The following is a 19,326-nucleotide window of genomic DNA, read 5'->3' on the forward strand; positions in this document are numbered from 1 at the left end:
GGGACTCTCAGCCACACCTCCACCCCCCAGGATGGGCTGGAGATTGAGTTAATACTGATCACGCCCACGTGATGAAACCACTATAGAATCCCAATGGTCCGTGATGAAATCACTATAGAATCCCAATGGTCCGGGGGTTAGGGGAACTGCTGGGCTAGTGAACACAACCACGTGTCGGGCGGGTGACGCACCCCAACTCCAGGAGGACAGAAGCCCCTGCACCCATCAATCTAATTTTAGCCCTTCTAAGTAATACGTAGGTAAAGGTATCTTATTATGGCCTTAATTGGCAATTTCCTAAATGACTGATAATGTTGAACATTTTATGTGCGTATTTGCCATTTGCTTCTCTCCACTGGTGAAGCATCTATTCACGTGTTTTGCCCACGTTTTCACAGATTGTGTATTTTCTTAGAGTTCTTTACATGCCTGGAAAGAAGCCCTTTATCAGGTGTATGATTCCAGTCTGTAGCTTGTCTTTTCATTCTCTTAACAGTATTTTTGGAAAAGAAATGCCCTTAATTTTTAGTGAAGTCCGATTTACCAATTTGTTCTTTCATGGATTGTACTTTTGGGGTTGTATCTAAGGAAGATTTTCTCCTGTGATTTCTAGAAGTTTTATATGTTATACTTAGATCTTGAAAGGTTCAAGTTCACTGTTTTGCGTATGAATATCTACCTGTTCAAACACATTTGTTGAAAAGACCATCCTTCCCAACAAAAGGATGCCTTTGTAACTTTGCTGAAAATTAGCTGCGTGTGAGTGCCTGTGCCCATACGATCTGTCCACAAATGTTGGCAGCAAACTGTTTATGTATATAAGCATGATATAAGTGTGTGTGTACATTGAGCAAATCGTACCCTTTAAATAAGTGCAGTTTATTGTATGTCAATTACACCCAATGTGAAAAAGTATGAAATATATATGTACACTGGTCTGTGCCCCCAGTTCCTGACACAGAGCTCATTAAACCCTTGGCAGTTCCTGAGTGACAGGAACATCTCTTGTTCTAACGAGGTGACTCCTGGATGGAGGCCCGTGACCAGAAAGAGCCGCGGCCAGAAACTTGGAACTCTCAGCCACACCCCCACCCCCCAGGATGGGCTGGAGATTGAGTTAATACTGATCACGCCCACGTGATGAAACCACTATAGAATCCCAATGGTCCGTGATGAAATCACTATAGAATCCCAATGGTCCGGGGGTTAGGGGAACTGCTGGGCTAGTGAACACAACCACGTGTCGGGCGGGTGACGCACCCCAACTCCAGGAGGACAGAAGCCCCTGCACTCAGGACCCTCCCAGACCTCGCCCTGTGTGTGCATCTTCATGTGGCTGTTCATCTGTGTCCCTTATCGTATCCTTTTCCTACAATAAACCAATAAATGTCAGTAAGGGTTCCCTGAGCTCTGTGAGACCCCTGTCAACTTATCGAACCTAAGGAGGGGGTCTCAGAAACCTCTGAGTTAGAGCCAAGTTGGACAGAGATTGTGGGTTACCTGGGGATTGGCATCTGAAGTTGGGGGGAACAGTCTTGTGGGACTGAGACCTTAGGCTGTGGGATCTGACACTAACTCCAGGAAGATGGCGTTAGAACTGAGCCAGTTGTAGGAAACCCAGCTGGTGTCACAGAACTGCTTGGTGGGGGAAAAACCCACACACATCCCGTGTCAGAAGTGTGTGGGTGTGTCAGGCGTGAGAAGACTGAGTTTTCCTAAAATGTCGTTTTCCGTCAGCTACCAAGCAGCAAATATTTTTATAACCGTGCTTCCTAAGTTTCATTTCGAGTTCAAAAACGTGCACACAGAGCCCCACTGATATCATCCAGGTTTGAAAAGGGGAAGAGCCACACACGTGGTCAGCAGCCCTCCCCAGGGGGCGCTGGTATGTTTCCAAACCAAGATGCTCCTTTGCCAGAGAGCCTAGAGCGACTAATTATGGGAAGGCTTAATTTGCAGACATGATGTCGCTGAAATGTTCAGACGTCAAAAATGTCAACTAACTTGAAATGTTTTTTCTCCAAAATATAATTCACACACCATAAAATTCACCCTTTAAAAAAGTATATAGTTCAGTGCTTTTTAGTCTTGATTACTGCAGCTTCATAGTAAGTTTAGAAATTGGGAAGTTTTAGTCTTCCAACTTTGTTCATCTTTGTCAAGATTGACTGGGCTATTCTGATAACTTGAATATTTATAGGAATTTTAGAATCAGTTGTCTATTTCTTCAAAGAAACCAGATGAGATTTGACAAGAATTGTGTTGAATCTGTCAATCAGTTGGGGAGATTTCGGAGATTAGCTTCACTGATTTTCTCCATTGTTTTTCTAGTCTCTTTTTCATGTATTTTCTCTCTAATATGATTTCCTTCTCTCTCCTTGTTTTGGCTATAACCTAATCTTAAAGTGGAAGGTTAGATTATTGGTTTGAGATCTTTCTTCTTGTAGTATAGGCATTTACTGCTATAAATTTCCTCTAAATGCTGCTTTAGCTGTCATTGCTTAGCAGACTTCTTTGAAGAAATGGACAAGCTGCACCCCATTAGTTTCAATATTTGAGTTTTTGCTTTGATTCATCTTAAAATATTTTCTGATTTTATTTGCATTTCCTTCATTGAACCATTGACTATTTAGAGATACGTTGTTTAATTTCCAGGTATTTGTGAATTTTGCACATTTCCTTATGTTATTGATTTCTAACTTTATTCCCTTGTGGTTTGAGAACATACTTTGTAAGATTCCAAACTTATCAATATACTGAGGCTTGTTTTATGGTCCAACAGGTGGTTTGTGCTGGAGAATGTTCCACGTGCACAGAGAATGTCTGACATATATTCTCCTGCTGTTGAGTGCAGTGTGCTACAGTGTCTACTAGATCTGGTTGGTTTACAAGTTGTTCAAGTCTTTTATTTCCTTGTTGATCTTCAGCCTGGTTGTTCTATCCATTAGTGAAAATGAGATATTAAAGTCTCCAACAATTATTGTTGAATTGTCTATTTTACCCTTCCATTCTTTTCAGCTTTTGTTCATGTATTTGAGTCTCTGTTTTTAGATGCATATACATTTATAATTTCTATATCTTCTGGATGGATTCACTCTTAGAAAATATACTTCTTTGTGTTGAGAAACAAATTTTCCTATATATTCCCATAATATAATGTAGCAACTCTGGAAAGTAGATTCTTCCCCCACCCTCCCCAGGGTTTGATGTTGCTGTTTGCTTTGGTTGTCACTGCTGTCATTGTTGTTTATTTGGTGATTTTCTTAACTAATTCTCTGAATTCAGTATTCTTTGTCATGTTTGGACCCTAAGGTTTCTGCTTGGTTAGCTTAGCAATCAGATAATAATCGGACAGAGATTTCTAAAACAACTGGAATCCATAAGTCTCCAAATCTTTGCCACGGGGTTCTATGAGCATGTTGGGACACTCCTTCAACACTCAACCAGGCATCTGACAACTCTGCCTCAACCTTCACTTCCTGCTTGTGCAGAGCCTTAAGGTCAGCCAGAGGTGAGAGCTCAGGGCCTCCTCAGGTCTTCCTAATTGTCTTCTCTGCCCTCTACATGCAAGCATTTTCTAGATTCCCAGGAATAACCCTGGTGGACAACTCATTCCCCAGATTTTTAAAAATCTTTTTAGTTTGTCTAATGTTTGTCTCAACTGTTATCCACCACCTCAGGTAGCTGCAAAGTTAACAATTTCCTCTATTGTTTTTGACAAACGCTTTCCAGGAAAAAGGCACTTTGCATTGTGCAAGCTCTGAGTTAGGTTAAATGAAGACAACCTTGCATGTGAGGTCCTCCAGGGAGCCACCAGACAAGTCCAATCATGACAGTCATCTGCAAATAAGGCTTGGAAGGAGCTCCAACCCTGTTCTGCCCCTTGAGGTGAGTGCTAGGCTGCTGGGTTTCACTATAATTGGAGGCTGCTGGTTTTTAAGGCTACTGTGGAACTGCAGAAAGGAATATGAGAATAGGACAAAATAAAATGCTACCAAGCTTACTGTTCTGACCAAGATTCAGTTGTTATTATTGAATCAATGTTCTTCAGATTGCTGAAGAGATTTGGTTCATTTCAGTTTCTGAAATAGTTGATTCTGACAACTTTTGCAGCTCTCTCATTGCTCAAAGGGAGAGAGAATTTGGGAAGGTTCACAATCCACTATCTTCAGTGACCTCATTCAGCTTGATTTTTATGGTCCCTGTCCTGTCAAGGGTGAGGGTCCATCTCAGAGGGAGACCCACAGCAAGTCTGCATGGACAAACTAAGTCTAAAGCTTGGGTGAGCCCTGGGGCTCGTCTCCTGCACAGCTTCCTTGGCTCACCATGAGGGTCTCCCCCATGAGCTATAGCTGCCCAGCCCTTCCCTCTCCTCACCATGCATTGCATGAAATAACTTGTGCCAGCCTGATGGACTGGCTTCCAGGAGAGGGCTCTCACCAGAACTCAGGATGCCTTGCTGGCATCCTGATCTTGGACTTCCACCCTCCAGAACACTATGAGACATAAACTTTGTTGTTTAAAAACTACCCAGTCCATTTTGTTACAGCAGCCCAAGCGGATTGATGCGGGAAGGAATAAATGCAACCTGCCCTATAAATTTTGGATTTGCCATTCCGTATGATCACCTAAGCCAATTCCTTGAAATAAATCTCTGTTACATATAAATATCTTACTGGTTCTGCCACCCTGGAGAGCCCTAATACATAGGGTATAATGAATTCTGTCATGGCTTCATCTCTCGGTAAAAGTCATTGCAAAACACAAAGGACAAGCCAGAAGTTAAGGGGGATCTTCCTCATTTAGGGTTTGACTGTTTTTCATCCTCTATTTTTCTATAGTTGCCACACTGGTTTTAGCTGTGGTAGTCCTCAAACAAGAGGTGAGTCTTCAAGCCCAGGACTACGGCAACACCTTGGAAGGGCCACGTTCTCCATGATGGTATAAGGACTTCTTGCCAGCAGCCACCTGACCCTCCCACCATGTGACCTTGGCCAGAGGACACGCATCACAACCATCTAATGACGAGTCAGCCTGTGCCCTCATTAAAACAGGAGCTTCAATCTCAGCTTCTTAATAACTCAATCTGACCAAATAATTAGAATCACATCCTGCCAAAAGTTGCTGGTCTTAGAGAGTCAGGGGGGCTCCATGCAGAAATTAGAGATGAAATTTCACCTCATTTAAATTTTATTTAACAGATACTCATCGGGCCAGGAGCCATCGGGCAAAACACTCTCCCAGCAGTAAAGAAGCATGTATGTCTATAGAAAAATTTAGTGGGAACCATAATTACAACAGAAAACTCCTTGGTTTAAAAATTATCATAGGGGGCTTCCCTGGTGGCGCAGTGGTTGAGAATCTGCCTGCTAAGGCAGGGGACACGGGTTCGAGCCCTGGTCCAGGAAGATCCCACATGCCGCGGAGCAACTGGGCCCGTGAGCCACAACTACTGAGCCTGCGTGTCTGGAGCCTGTGCTCCGCAACGAGAGAGGCCGCAATAGTGAGAGGCCCGCGCACCGCGATGAAGAGTGGCCCCAGCTCGCCGCAACTAGAGAAAGCCCTCGCACAGAAACGAAGACCCAACACAGCCAAAAATAAATATACATAAATAAATTTTTTTTAAAAGTCCCTCTTAAAAACTGCCAAAATGTACACCAAAAACAAACAAAAAAAATTATCATAGGGTCATGCCTGTTTCTAGAAAATTCTGCCCGTGTGTGTGAGCACTTCAGGGCTAGAAATACCAAAATCTGTGGCATTATGGAACTGCAAGTTAAACAACAATGACCACTACACACCTATTAGAATGGCCAAAATCCAGAACACTGACAACTCCAAGTGTTGGCGAGGATGTGGAGCCACAGGAACTCGCATTCGCTGCCGATGGGAACGCAGGATGGTGCAGCCGCTGTGGAAGACAGTGTGGTGATGTCCTACAAAACTGGACACACTCTTACCATACTACCTAGCGTTCACTCACCTTGGTATTTACCCAAAGGAGTTAAAAACGTATGTCCACACAAACACCCGCACCTAGAGGTTTAAAGAAGCTTTATTTGTAATTGCCAAAACTTGGAAGCAACCAAAATGTTCTTTAGTAAGCAAATGGATAAATTACACTGGTACATACAGAAAATAGAATATTATTCAGCAATAAAAGGTAATGAACTATCAAGCCATGAAGAGACACGGGAGGAACCTGAAATGTGTGTCACTAAGTGAAAGATGCCAGCCTGAAAGGGCTACAGACTCTGTGATCCCAACTCTGTGACATTCTGGAAAAGGTACAACTATGGAGACAGGAAGAAGACCAGTGGTTGCCCGGGGCTGTGGCGGGGAGAGATGGATGAATAGGGGAGCACAGAGGATTTTTAGGGCAGTGAAGCCATTGTCTATGATACTGTAATAGTGATGCATGTCATTATACACTTGTCCAAATCCATAGAATGTACAGTGAACCCTGATGTAAACTGTGGAGGCTGGGTGATGATGGTGTGTCAGTGTAGGTTCATCGATCGTAGCAAATGGACCATCTGGAGGGGGTGTTGATACAGGGGAGGAAAGGGCAGAGGGTACATGGGACAACTCTCTACCTCCTGCTCAGTTTTGCTGTGAACCTAAAACTACTCTAAAAAATAAAGCCTGTTTTTGAAAGTGAAGGAGGGATGCAGAAGGGGCCGCCCGAGCGCCGTATGTAAGAAGGACCCAGCCTGCCCAGCTGGCTCTCAAGGTGAGGAGAAGGGGCCCCGAGCCCGGAAATGCTGGAGGAGGCAGGGGAATGGATCTGGATTCGCCTCCAGGGCGTCAGGGTCGGGGAAAGTCGTCTTGGTTTCAGCCCAGTGAGACCTGGGTGGGGCTCCAGCCACAGAGCCCTGAGATAACGAATGTGTGTTGTTTGAAGTCACGAGGATTGAGGCAGCCACCTGACACCAACGTTACTTCACACACACGGCTGCCACTACGTTGCTTTTCTGCAGGTTAATCTTTTTTCACTTAACAATGTATTTTAGAGATTATTCCCCATCTCATTCTTTATCCTGGCTGCATAGTGTCACCATTATTTATTTACCCAATTCCTATAGATGGGCGTTTTGGCATTTTGCAGTGTTTGTTTGTTTTTTTAACTTCAAACAATGCTGAGCTAACAGGCATGTGGGCCCCCACTTCCCCCTCTCCCATCTTCTGTCTGGGAGGAGAGCCGGCTTTCGGCTGCCACTCCCGGTGCTGGGGCAGGTGAATCTCACCCTGTGAACTTTGACGCCGCATGTAATTCCAGAACTCCCCACCAGGAACTCACACAGTCTCAGCATCACCTTGCTGGGGGCTCTAACTGCTAATCACCTCATTTAAATGTCTATTCCTTCCCTCTCCCTCCAATGCCCAGGGGGTGTCAGGACCGTCCCCGCTGAGGCACCTCCGGGATGGAGGCTGGGACCCTGGCCCCCGGCCCACCCCCCGTGAGCTCCTCTGAAATCCCACGGACACAGGGGAACAGGCGTCCAGGAACGGCGTCTGCAGAAGCAGCAATTCAATCTCAATCGAGGAAGAAAAACACACATTTTCTCTCTGTCTCTGCCGATTTGGAAAGTGGAGAATGTTGATTTCAAGGGGCCCTTTGGGAAATAAGAGGAAACAGGTTTTGGAATAACTGTGGAAAGGAAGGTGAGGGAGTAATTACAACCGGAGACAACAGCCATCCTCAGAAGGAAAGAGGGGTACGGTGGGGTGGCCGCAGGCAGCTCAGGGGCCCTCGGGGGTGGAGAGGGGCCTCCCCCGAGGGGCCCCTGGTGATGTTTTCCAGCCCCGAAGGCCAAGAGCACGCCGTGCTCCCCTCTGCCGGCAGACGGCCCAGGCTCGGTGGGGGATGGAGGCATCATATCCCCAGAAGGGAGTTGATGATCCCCACCGGCCTGTGGCTCTCCCCAGGGTCCGGGAGGCGAAACACAGGATGCTGGGCCGGCCTGCAGCGTCACTGGGACGGACAGAGAAGCTGGGTTTCTTACCAGTAGCCGGGTGATTTGGACGTGATGGACCAGAGACCCGGCCTGGTCCACCTGGCTCCCGCGTGGGCTGTTCTGGCTGAGAAGGGACTTGCTTGCATCTCACTGAGCAGAGGTGGAAGGAACAGGGGGTTCAGACAAACATTTGGAGAAACGTGTGGTTTCCCCCGCAGGCCACCGGGAACTGGCCGCCCTCTGTAGCCCCTAGAAATGACAGAAGGGATAAAGCAGCGACCAGGATGACATGGTTCCTGCAGTCGAGCCACACCCTCAGGCCTCTCTTTGACTGGAGACCCGGGCAGAGTGACGGGGACGTCGACCTTCACCCCCAACCCCGGTCTCCTCCCGCGGGGCTTGGCTGGCCCCCGGGATCTGGGGGCGCCACGGCGCACAGGGGGCCGCTGCCTTGACTCTGCTTCTCTTAACACAGGGCCTGGTGGGCATGTGGGGAACGGGTTCTCAGCTGTTCGCTGCAGAACTCTGATGCCTTAGAGGCCAGTGGGCCCGTGATCCAGTGTGTTACCTCAACAAAGCCCTCTTGTTAAAAGATCAACCTTGTCAGGAAACGAATCCAGGTAGACACTGAGAGCCATCGGGGAAATCTGCCTTCACTGCAAAAGCTGAAAGTCGCGCCCATAGGTTGACCACGGGACACATCAGCTCACAGGAGCCCAGCACTGGCTACACCAGGTGCCCGAGACCCCTTCCACAGAAGACAGAGGCAAAATCGGATGCTACGCGTGCTGGCCCTGCTCCGTCTTCGTTGTGCTTTAGAGAGTCTCCAATCCCTTTAAACAGAACGTCTAGATATTTGGGACAGAACCCCATGGGATTTTATCTCCTTACGGACAGTGCTCAGGAACATAACAGCTGTAGAGTGATTTAGCACAAGATGCAGACGTGCCTCGCCCGGAGACCACTGTCCGAACTGGCAGCCTGGCCAGGGGCCCCGTATGCCCCAGGGCTCCCCGAGACCGCCTGCGTTTGCACCTTCCAATGACCACCTCATTATCACCGAGGTAAAACATGTGCTTAAAATGACAACGGGTCTACGTCAAACGACACAGGAGCCAAGTCAGAGCTCCAATGGCCAAAGCTGGGGCATTGGGAAGAGAAAACAAATAATGCAGTATTGAATTATAACCCTAAATGCAAATAAATATCCGTGAGCCCATACAATGTGAATAGATGATTGAATAAGTAAATAAAGGGGGAGAAGAGGCAGGTTCCCGTGCAGAACAGTTCCAAATAATTGATGTAGATACTCCGCCCTCGAGGACAAGGGACACTTAGTGCTTCAAGAGTAGAGTGTGGACAAGCAGCAAAGGAAGAGAATCTTCCTAACAGAAACACCTCAGCCAGGTGTGCAAGGCCCACAGCAGCAGTGATGAGTCGGGCTGACAGGATGTGAGGAGGAGAAGGGACCGCACCTCCATGGTCCTGCTACCAGGAACCCATTGCCCAGTCCAGTCATGAGAAAAACACAGACAAATCCCCTCTGACGGACCTTCTACAAAGCACCCGCATCATCCTCCTCAAAACCACCCAGGTCATCCAAACAAGGAAAGTCTAAGCAGCTGGCACAGCCCAAGGACACACAATCATCTGATGTCACGTGGCATCCCGGATGGGCCCGGAGACAAAAAAAGGACATCAGATAATACCTAATAAATGTAAATAAATATAAATAAACTGCAGACTTCAGTTAACATAACAGAACTGTCTATTAGTCGTAACGAATGTCCCCACTAACGTGTCAACAGCAGAGACTGACGATGAGACCCATGGGAACTTTCTGGACCACCTTTGCAACTTCTCGGTAAATCTAAAATTTACAGAAATTGGGATTTGGGATTATAAATTTTTTATTAATTTTGGATTCTAAATTGGGATTATAAATTTACAAAAATTAATTTTAGTTATAAAATTAAAAGTTTATTTTAAAAATATTTTAAGTCATAAGACCCTAAAATTTTCTGGGGTCCAGCTCCCTGCAACTCATCAGTGAGCATTCGGTCCTGACTTTTCTGTGCCCGGGGGCGTCCGGGGCCGGAGCAGGTGACCCGGGACGCCCGGCGCCGGAGCAGGTGACCCGGGACGTCCGGCGCCAGAGCAGGTGACCTGAGGACGTCCGGCGCCGGAGCAGGTGATCCGGGGCGTCCGGCGCCGAAGCAGGTGACCCGGGACGTCCGGTAAGAGAGCAGGTGACCCGGGGCGTCCGGGGCCAGAGCAGGTGACCCGGGATGTCCGGAAATTTACAGAAATTGGGATTTGGGATTATAAATTTTTTATTAATTTTGGATTCTAAATTGGGATTATAAATTTACAAAAATTAATTTTAGTTATAAAATTAAAAGTTTATTTTAAAAATATTTTAAGTCATAAGACCCTAAAATTTTCTGGGGTCCAGCTCCCTGCAACTCATCAGTGAGCATTCGGTCCTGACTTTTCTACCCCCGAGGACGTCCGGGGCCGGAGCAGGTGACCCGGGACGCCCGGCGCCGGAGCAGGTGACCCGGGACGTCCGGCGCCAGAGCAGGTGACCTGAGGACGCCCGGCGCCGGAGCAGGTGATCCGGGGCGTCCGGGGCCGGCTCCTCAAAACCACCCAGGTCATCCAAACAAGGAAAGTCTAAGCAGCTGGCACAGCCCAAGGACACACAATCATCTGATGTCACGTGGCATCCCGGATGGGCCCGGAGACAAAAAAAGGACATCAGATAATACCTAATAAATGTAAATAAATATAAATAAACTGCAGACTTCAGTTAACATAACAGAACTGTCTATTAGTCGTAACGAATGTCCCCACTAACGTGTCAACAGCAGAGACTGACGATGAGACCCATGGGAACTTTCTGGACCACCTTTGCAACTTCTCGGTAAATCTAAAATTTACAGAAATTGGGATTTGGGATTATAAATTTTTTATTAATTTTGGATTCTAAATTGGGATTATAAATTTACAAAAATTAATTTTAGTTATAAAATTAAAAGTTTATTTTAAAAATATTTTAAGTCATAAGACCCTAAAATTTTCTGGGGTCCAGCTCCCTGCAACTCATCAGTGAGCATTCGGTCCTGACTTTTCTGCCCCCGAGGACGTCCGGGGCCGGAGCAGGTGACCCGGGACGTCCGGCGCCGGAGCAGGTGACCCGGGACGTCCGGTAAGAGAGCAGGTGACCCGGGACGCCCGGCGCCGGAGCAGGTGACCCGGGACGTCCGGCGCCAGAGCAGGTGACCCGGGGCGTCCGGGGCCAGAGCAGGTGACCCGGGGCGTCCGGGGCCGGAGCAGGTGACCCGGGGCGTCCGGTGAGAGAGCAGGTGACCCGGGACACCCGGCGCCGGAGCAGGTGACCCGAGGACGTCCGGCGCCGGAGCAGGTGACCCGGGACGTCCGGTAAGAGAGCAGGTGACCCGGGGCGTCCGGCGCCGGAGCAGGTGACCCGGGACGTCCGGTGAGAGAGCAGGTGACCCGGGGCGTCCGGGGCCAGAGCAGGTGACCCGGGACGTCCGGGGCCGGAGCAGGTGACCCGGGGCGTCCGGGGCCGGAGCAGGTGACCCGGGATGCCCGGCGCCGGAGCAGGTGACCCGGGACGTCCGGCGCCAGAGCAGGTGACCTGAGGACGTCCGGCGCCGGAGCAGGTGGCCCGGGGCGTCCGGTGAGAGGGCAGGTGACCCGGGCCGCCCGGGCAGGTGACCCGGGACGTCCGGTGCTGGAGCAGGAAGCAGGGTGTGGGTACAGCTGCTCTCCACCCACTGGCCTAACCGTCCGGATGTGCAGACGGAGGGACGCTCTCGCGACCTTGCCTGTTGGTCACACCTCCCGCCCAGGGTGCTGACACTCTTGCAGATTATTCTGCTTCAGGTCTGATTAGCTCCCCTGATCCAACCTGCTGACCGCCCACGGCCCACCGCTGACCTCCTCCCGAAAAGAGCCAGGCACGCTGCTCCCCACAGCGTCTCAGGAAGGCGTGTCGGGGGCTGGATACCCGGGAGGCAGGTCTGAGGTGAGCCTTGAAGGACAAGCAGAGGTTTTGCCAGCCGGGTGAGTGACCTGGCCCCTGCCCAGGGAGGGCTGTCCACCCTGACTCGGGCTGGCTGCGTAGGCTGCTGCCCGGATAAAAGGGTTTGCAGGAGGCCCTAAAAGGAACAGTGAAGGTCTGAGCAACTCCACCATCTGGGCGGAGCTCTTCCCTGGGCTCCGCGAAGCCGTCTTAACCGGAGCGGGGGCTGGCTTCTCTCTGGGCGGGATTGGAGTTCCTTCCAGCTCCGGGATCCAGTGGTATTGACTCGACCCCTCTGTCTCTGGCCTTGTGCTTAGGATTCTGCTGTGGGCGGAGGTCTGTTTCTCTTCCCATTTCAGGTCTATTTATCCTAAAATCCTGCTTAAATGCGAACGGGCTGACATCCTGTCATTTACCCACCACGTTCCCGGGGCCAGGGGGCTCATGGCACCCTCTCCGTGCTGCCATCCACCCAGGGCAAGGCTGCGAGGCTGGCCCCTGACCCCCTGATCTCTGGGGCAGTGGTAAGAATCAGGATGCGTTCCCACGGCCCTAGAGACCCTCGGGCTCCTCCCCTCGCCTCATCCTCTCCTTCTGAAGCAAGTCACCGAAGTCCAGCCCACACTGGAGGGGGTCCGGGGGGTGGGAATGAAGCTCCGCCTCCTGGAAGGGGGATGGTCCACACACGTCATTGGAAATTCTCCCATCCAGAGCTTCTTCCTCCCAGGTCCCCCACCTCTGCCCCGTCCCAGGTTCTTAGCTGGGAGGGATGCAGCCGGGGTGGTTTTAATTCTCATGCGATTTCAGTGCACCTGAGGCTCAGACCTGACTGTGTAAGTACCCGCCCCCCACCGCGGCCTGGGGTGGCTCCGGGCTCCCCAGGAGAGGAGGGCTGGGACCCTGTGTCAGGGTCGTGCTGGTGAAAGCACACAGCCCAGGGCGTTTCCTCAGCAGCATTGGAAGCCTGGACCAGGCTTAGAACAAGCCCAAATCCTGGTCTGGAAGGCAGACCTCCTCCTATTTCTTGAATCAGGAAGACAACAGCTGCTGCTTTCTGATTTAAAACGTTTGCAGAAGCCACTAGAATGTGTGTCGTTGGCACGGGGGGCGCGTCTCCCCTCCTCGCCCTCGCCCCGTGCCGTTCTGCCCGGCCTTCTCACATGGGTGCAGCTCTGGACTCTGTCCTCACCCCACATGTGTCCTCTGCCCAGAGCCAAGGACATCCAAGTAGCCACCTGCAAAATAGAGCATACACTTCTTTTCATAACTTTCTATACTTCTCCTTCTTATTTTTAAAAGGATTGCTTTTAAAATTAGACTAAATGTTTAATATGGGTAAGTGTGGTTAAAAAGAGAGACATCCTTAAGTCGAGATTTTTACCTGTACGGTCCCAGAATCAGGGGTTCCTCCTGTTGCCCCCAAGGGCACAGCCACCTGGGCCCAGGCACCCGGACGTCAGGGACCAGCATCAGGAAGGGGTCCCCAGGCCCTGGCAAGCTTGACAAGTCCTGCGCACCACAGGTACCCAGAGTCTGGCGGGCGCCCCGCCTCTCCGGGCAACGCCGCACTGTGCCTTCACTCCAGGGCTCACCGCACACGGGTGCACCTCCCACCGTCGGGCCCAAGTCTCAACATGTCGAAATGTCTCGCACTGAGCCTTCCTGGTCCCTCTACCATCGATGCTGGCTGCACAGTGATGGCCCCCGAGGTCTGGCCTCTCTGCCTGGAGGAACCCGGGGAAGGTGCTGCCCTCCAGGCCCCTGTCCCCCCAGGGCCAGTCACCCCCACAACCCCAGGGGACGCTCAGAGTCCCTGAGCACCAGGCCCGCGCTGGCCCCGCTTCCTCCGGCTGCTGCTGCTTCGAGCGCGAGCCTCGCTGGGGGGGAAATCGCTATTTCTCCTCCTTCACGTAACTCGTGAATCATCGATCAAAATGTGCTCCCCTCCAGCGGAGGCCCGTCGGTGTGATCTTCAGTCTCATAATTGCAGGATATGCTTCTCTCTGCCTTGCTTTGGATCAGCCCCGATGCCGGAGGCGGGTGGGGGTCTGCTGGGCGCTTGAGCCAGGGCCCCGCCAGGGCGGTGCATCCCAGCCTGAAATCCCCCCCGACCCCGGGACAGGGGCCGGCCAGGGAGAAGGCTGCGTGAGGATCCTGTCCTGGTTACTCAGGGCTTTTGTGCCCACCATGTCTTAGTTCAAAATCCCAAGGTATGAGGTCCCTGAACACCTGTGTGCCTGGTTCCTCCGGGGACAGAACAGGCTCGTAAGAGAACAGCCCATTCAGGGTAGCGGTTTCCCACGTGCTGTTCTCGGCCACGAAGGAGTTTTCCCCGGAGAAGAGGACGTGGAGGTCAATTCGCTTGGCAAACATGCGGTTAAACCAGGTTTGGTGGGGCTTGAACAAGTGAAGATCAGGAGCGGAGTGTGTCCTTCAACGGTTTTTTGTGGGTTTTTTTAACATCTGTATTGGAGTATAATTGCTTTACAAAGGTGTGTTAGTTTCTGCTGTACAACAAAGTGAATCAGTTATACATATACACATGTTCCCATATCTCTTCCCTCTTCAACGGTTTTCAAGTACATCTGGTTCGGGGCCCATCCGCCCTGAGTGTTCTTGTCTCTCTTGGGAACACAGAGACGCAGGGAGGGTTCATGGAATCGGGGAGGAAGTCAAGAGTTCCTGCTCAGCCCTCCCCCATTCCCCCAAAGAAAGACCTGGAACGTGGACCCCAAGCGTCCACGGGAGGAAGACATGGGGGGAGGCAGGTCCCACCAGGCGGGTGGGGGCAAGTCCCGAGGGTGGAAGTGGACGAGGGGGAACCAGGACGGGGAATCCTGAGTAAAGGAGAGTCCCTGGCCATCCACCTGAGACGTGCGACCCCAGCCCCGCGCCGAGGCTCGTGGACCAGCCCAGGTGAAAGGGCTGGAGCTGCTCTGGGTGCCCCTGAGGTTGCTCCAAACGTGCAGCCACTCTCTGCCACCGATTACAGAACAAACATTCATCGTGCCCTCTGGGGCCAGCTCCATGGGGGCCAAATGCCAGCCTGGGTTTGGGGGGGACGCAGCTTCCCTGGACCTGAGTGTCCAGTGGGCACTGAGGGTCATGTCCTGGATTCATCCCGCAGTTCCTGGGAAGCATCCAGGTGGGAGAGCTCCCTGCACGGGCCCTGCACCATGTCTACCTTCCCCCGCCTGCTTCTGCCCGGAGCTGCAGCTTATTAAAATTTCAGGCCGACTGGTCTACCTAGAGCTCTCGCTTCCATTTTTAATGTCTTCAGCTTATCAAACCTGCATAAGCCGACTCACCCATGGTCCGAGGTCCCTGTCTTCTAGCAATTTGTAATTTTTCCTGTTAATTTCACAGCAATGGAGAGTGGACGAGAGTTGGTCAAACTAAATGAACTTTCAAATTACACGGCTCTTCATGTCAGAGAGGAGAGATGGACTCGGGAGGCGCGTTGCCGAGACTGCCTCCCCCGTCGGTTTCCTGTGGGGGTTAAAGACAGAGTGAGATCCGCACACAGAGGGCTTTAATCCAGGCCTGTGTGGCGATGGGGCCGCAGCCTCCCGCCGCTGTCCAGGCTGGGAAGCCAGTCGAGGAGGCGTCCTGGCTCCCTGGGTGCGGTGTCCAGCTGCTCAAGCACATAGACCGGCCAAAGACCTGCCCTGGGACTTCCTGGAGCGACTTGAAGCCCTGGTGGGGTGCTGTCCCCCTCAAGCCCCGAGGGCGGTGAGTGCCAGCTGAGCCCCTGTGTCCAGAGAGCCTCAGACCCGGAACAGAGCCAAATAAACAAGCCACCATCGCCCGAGCCTCCTGGGCTCCTTCCCGGGAAGGAAGCTCATGAACCCAAAGCAAGACGCGGGGCTGTCAGCTGCCCCCGTACAACGTGAGCTGCCCCAGGTTCCCCGAGACTGGGGGCTGGGGTGGCCCTGGGGAGGCTGGGGACGGCGAGTCTCTGGGGAGGGTGTGAGGGGGTAAGATCGGGGGGGGGCTCCCATCGGGGTGCGCAGTCAGGGATCGCTAGAGAAACAAGCCAAAAACGGATTCTTTAAGTGACTTGCTTTTGTTTCCTTTTCACTTAAACAAATAATGGCCCCTGAAGAAAACATGGAAACTACAGATAAGAAAGAATAAGCCCTCTAGTGACATCTGACTTGAAGGAGATGCCACCCCTGCCAGGCCCTGTGCCCTCAGTCGACCTCAACTCCGCCCCACAAAGTGGCCGAGCCCCTCGCCCCGGGCCACCCTCCGACCCGGACTCCGGAGAGGCCGTGTCCCCCACCTCCTGGTGCCCCGTGCGCCCATGGTCCTCTGAGTTACTCCTGCGCATTTTTTCCTTAACACCCGGGCTCTGGACCGTCTGGAGTTTCCAGGGATCCTTCCCAGCGCGGAGCTCGCTCAGATCCCCTGCCGGGTCCCAGGGAGGGATCAGTGAGACGCGGGCCTACAGTCGGGGGTTCGTTCCATAAACGCAGATGGAAAGTTCTGGGGAGAACAGGGCGGGAAAACCACCCCGAGGGTCAGGAGGGCAGGAGAGGAGATGGGACCCAAGTGGCCCCCCTTCACATAAATCCTTACACTTAAAGGTCACACAACAAACTGTGAAATACGATACATACCATCATCCTGCTTTGGCAAGCAACACAATTCAAAACCGTTTTTAAATGACAAAAAGTCTCTAAAATATCAAAGACAGCTAAGTGTCATCATCACCTGTCCCGGTGTCCTCTGGATGGGCCATGACATTTAGCTGAGTAATTAAACAGGCACAATTCACACATTTTTTTTTCTTAACTGTATTTCAGCAAATCACTAGATGTTAATCAAGGTAAGTCTACTTTGTGTTTGGCTGAAAATAAGGAATTAAAGATTTAAATAATAAAATGTAACTGTATTGAACATATACGCATTGTGGATACATTTTCATAAAAATGCAAATGAAAGCTTAAGAGATAAAAATAAAAATATTTTCTATGTTTTTCAAAAAAAGTTATTTTATCCCGAAGTATTAAGGATTATTTATTAAAAGTAAAAGGCGAAATGTAAATTATAAATAATGAGTGCCATGGGGAAACACTAGAACAATAAAGGTATCGTATTTGCCCCAAAGAAAATCTCAGGTGATTCAAAAAAATACAAAATATGCTGCCATAAAGTTTGAAATTCTACGAATAATTTTTGTTGAGTGTTTATTATACTCCAGTCACTGTTCATTTAATTGTCACACCAACCTAAGCATTTAAATTAAAATGACCTCAATAAGAATAAATCTGGTTTCACTTTTTTTTAAAGTGAATTAACTAGTATTAAATTTTAATAAAAATAAAGCTGCTTGTCAGTCGAATGTTCTAGGTCCATCTAGTTGTCAAAACGTCATCACTCTCAAATGGTGGTCCCGAGGGGCTTGGGGGAGGGAAATGGAGGTGTGGGTCCAGGGCACCAAATCCAGCTGCGGGACGAACGAGCTGGGCCGCCGTGCAACGTGGTTCCAGTTCACAGTCGAGCGTCGTGTGCGTGAAACTTGCCAAGAGGGCGGATCTCGGGTGTCCCACCACACACACAAAACACCGGGGAAAATGGTCCCAGGTGAGGGGGTGGCGTATTAACGAGCTTGATTGTGTGGCAATTTCACAGCCTGTATATACAGCATGTCCCCAGGTTGTACCCCTGACGTGCATTCAGTTCTTAATTGTCCGTTTTCCCTCCGTGAAGCTGGGAAATGTCCCTCTCCGAGAACGTTTTGTCTACACCTACGAGGGTGCAAATTTTAGAGCAAGATGAACTGCTTCACAGTCACGAAGCACGGCAGATGCCCGAGTCTCTCAGACCGGGCGTGGACGGCACAGGAGCTCAGACGCTGGAAGGACGCCTCCTGCAGGGAACCCACCCATTCTCTCCACCTGGGCAGCAGCTCGGCACCGACCTCCAGGCACCAGGCATCCATGGGCAGGAGAATGCAGCATCTTCCCTGAGGCCCGAGCCACGTGGTCAGAGGCTGGAGTCTGGGGCCGCAGGAGCTGAAGCAGGACCAGGCCAGGTTCTCCCCAAGCAGGTGACCCTGAGCTGCAACCACGGGGAGGGTTAGTCTGTGGGCCAGAGCTTCCCAGGCGTGGAGGGCAGGGCTGCTTCCAGGCAGGTGGGCCCGGTGGGTCCCCGACAATGCGACCTGGCCCTCCGGGGCAGAGAGCTCTGCTCTGAGCTCACATCTCCCTGGGAGCGTCCATCAGAGAAACACTGGTGGAGAGAAGGAAACTACCCAAACACAGCAGGGACACCTTGCTTCAGAGGGCGGCCGCTGCGGCTCTCACACCCGCACTGGGGGTTCGTGCGCAGGGCCGCCGGGGCTCTTGGGCCGTCAGCACAACGTGCTCTGGAGCATAACCTTGGCCTTCCCCTCCCCCTCCTCCTCCTGGGATCCTCCCCCAGTGACCTGCTGGGAGCCCGGCCACCCCGTCCTGCCCCACACGCCACCTCGGCTTGTCCCCTCCGTTCCTCCCCTGCCCTGTGAGCAGCTGAGACATGGTGACGGAGGCCCTGCCCCATGCAGGGCAGTGGAGTTTCCAGAAGGGATTTCTGCAGCATCTCCAGAGGCAACAAGAGACCAGAAGAAAGCAGCTGGGGGAGACGGATGAGCATGGAGCGGCCGCGACTCGTGGAGAACAGGAAACCCCACGACTGGCACGTGCCCCACGGTCCCTTCCTGCAGGTGGAAACTTCTGGAACATTTCTGATACCAGGCAGTGAGGCAGTGGAAGTTTCCTCCGAGACCAATCAGCCGTGGGGTGAGAGTTGCCAGCAGGGTTTGCTGTGGCCGCCGCAGGGCAGACCCAGGAGCCGGGCCCTGGGAAGCCAGGTGGTGCCGTCGGGAATGAGGCTGCCCGGCGGCTACCGATTTACTCCATTGCACCCTCTCCCCTGCAGCACAGCTGTGTGCCCAGCTCCCGTGACATCGGAAAATCCCACACGGGCCGGGGCGTCTCCTGGACCCCTGCACGGGCTAGCCCAAGTTGTAACTGTCCCCGTGCAAGGCACAGGGTGCCAGGGATGAGGGCAAACAGCACCTTCAGATGAACCCCTCCGTCTTCAAACACTGCAAACTCTGAGCAGTTTGCACGGGTCGGTGACTCCACAGCAGGTGCGCCACCACCCAGGTCCTGACCGGAATCCTGCCAGCTCCCTCCGGGCCCTCTCACGGCCGCCCGCGTCCTGACCTCTGCCGCCACCGGGGGCGTGGAACGTGGGCAGCCGGGTGCAGGTGGAGGCCCACGAGTCGGGAGGGGTCACGGGAAGGACAGGATTACGGCAATGCAGCGC

General features: G+C 51.8%; 1 protein-coding gene across 1 annotated transcript in view; it reads left to right on the plus strand.

Moving 5' to 3' along the window:
* The first annotated feature begins 276 nt into the window (after window positions 1-276).
* Window positions 277-19,326, plus strand: part of LOC102975242 (zinc finger BED domain-containing protein 4) — a 475,711-nt gene continuing 456,661 nt past the window's right edge. Inside the window, exon 1 of the mRNA XM_055085352.1 lies at window positions 277-981. The gene's annotated coding sequence lies outside the window, so the exon portion shown is untranslated. The remainder of the gene's footprint in view (window positions 982-19,326) is intronic.

This window comes from Physeter macrocephalus, chromosome 6 (genome assembly GCF_002837175.3).
Source record: "Physeter macrocephalus isolate SW-GA chromosome 6, ASM283717v5, whole genome shotgun sequence".
In the NCBI taxonomy this organism is placed as follows: domain Eukaryota; kingdom Metazoa; phylum Chordata; class Mammalia; order Artiodactyla; family Physeteridae; genus Physeter; species Physeter macrocephalus.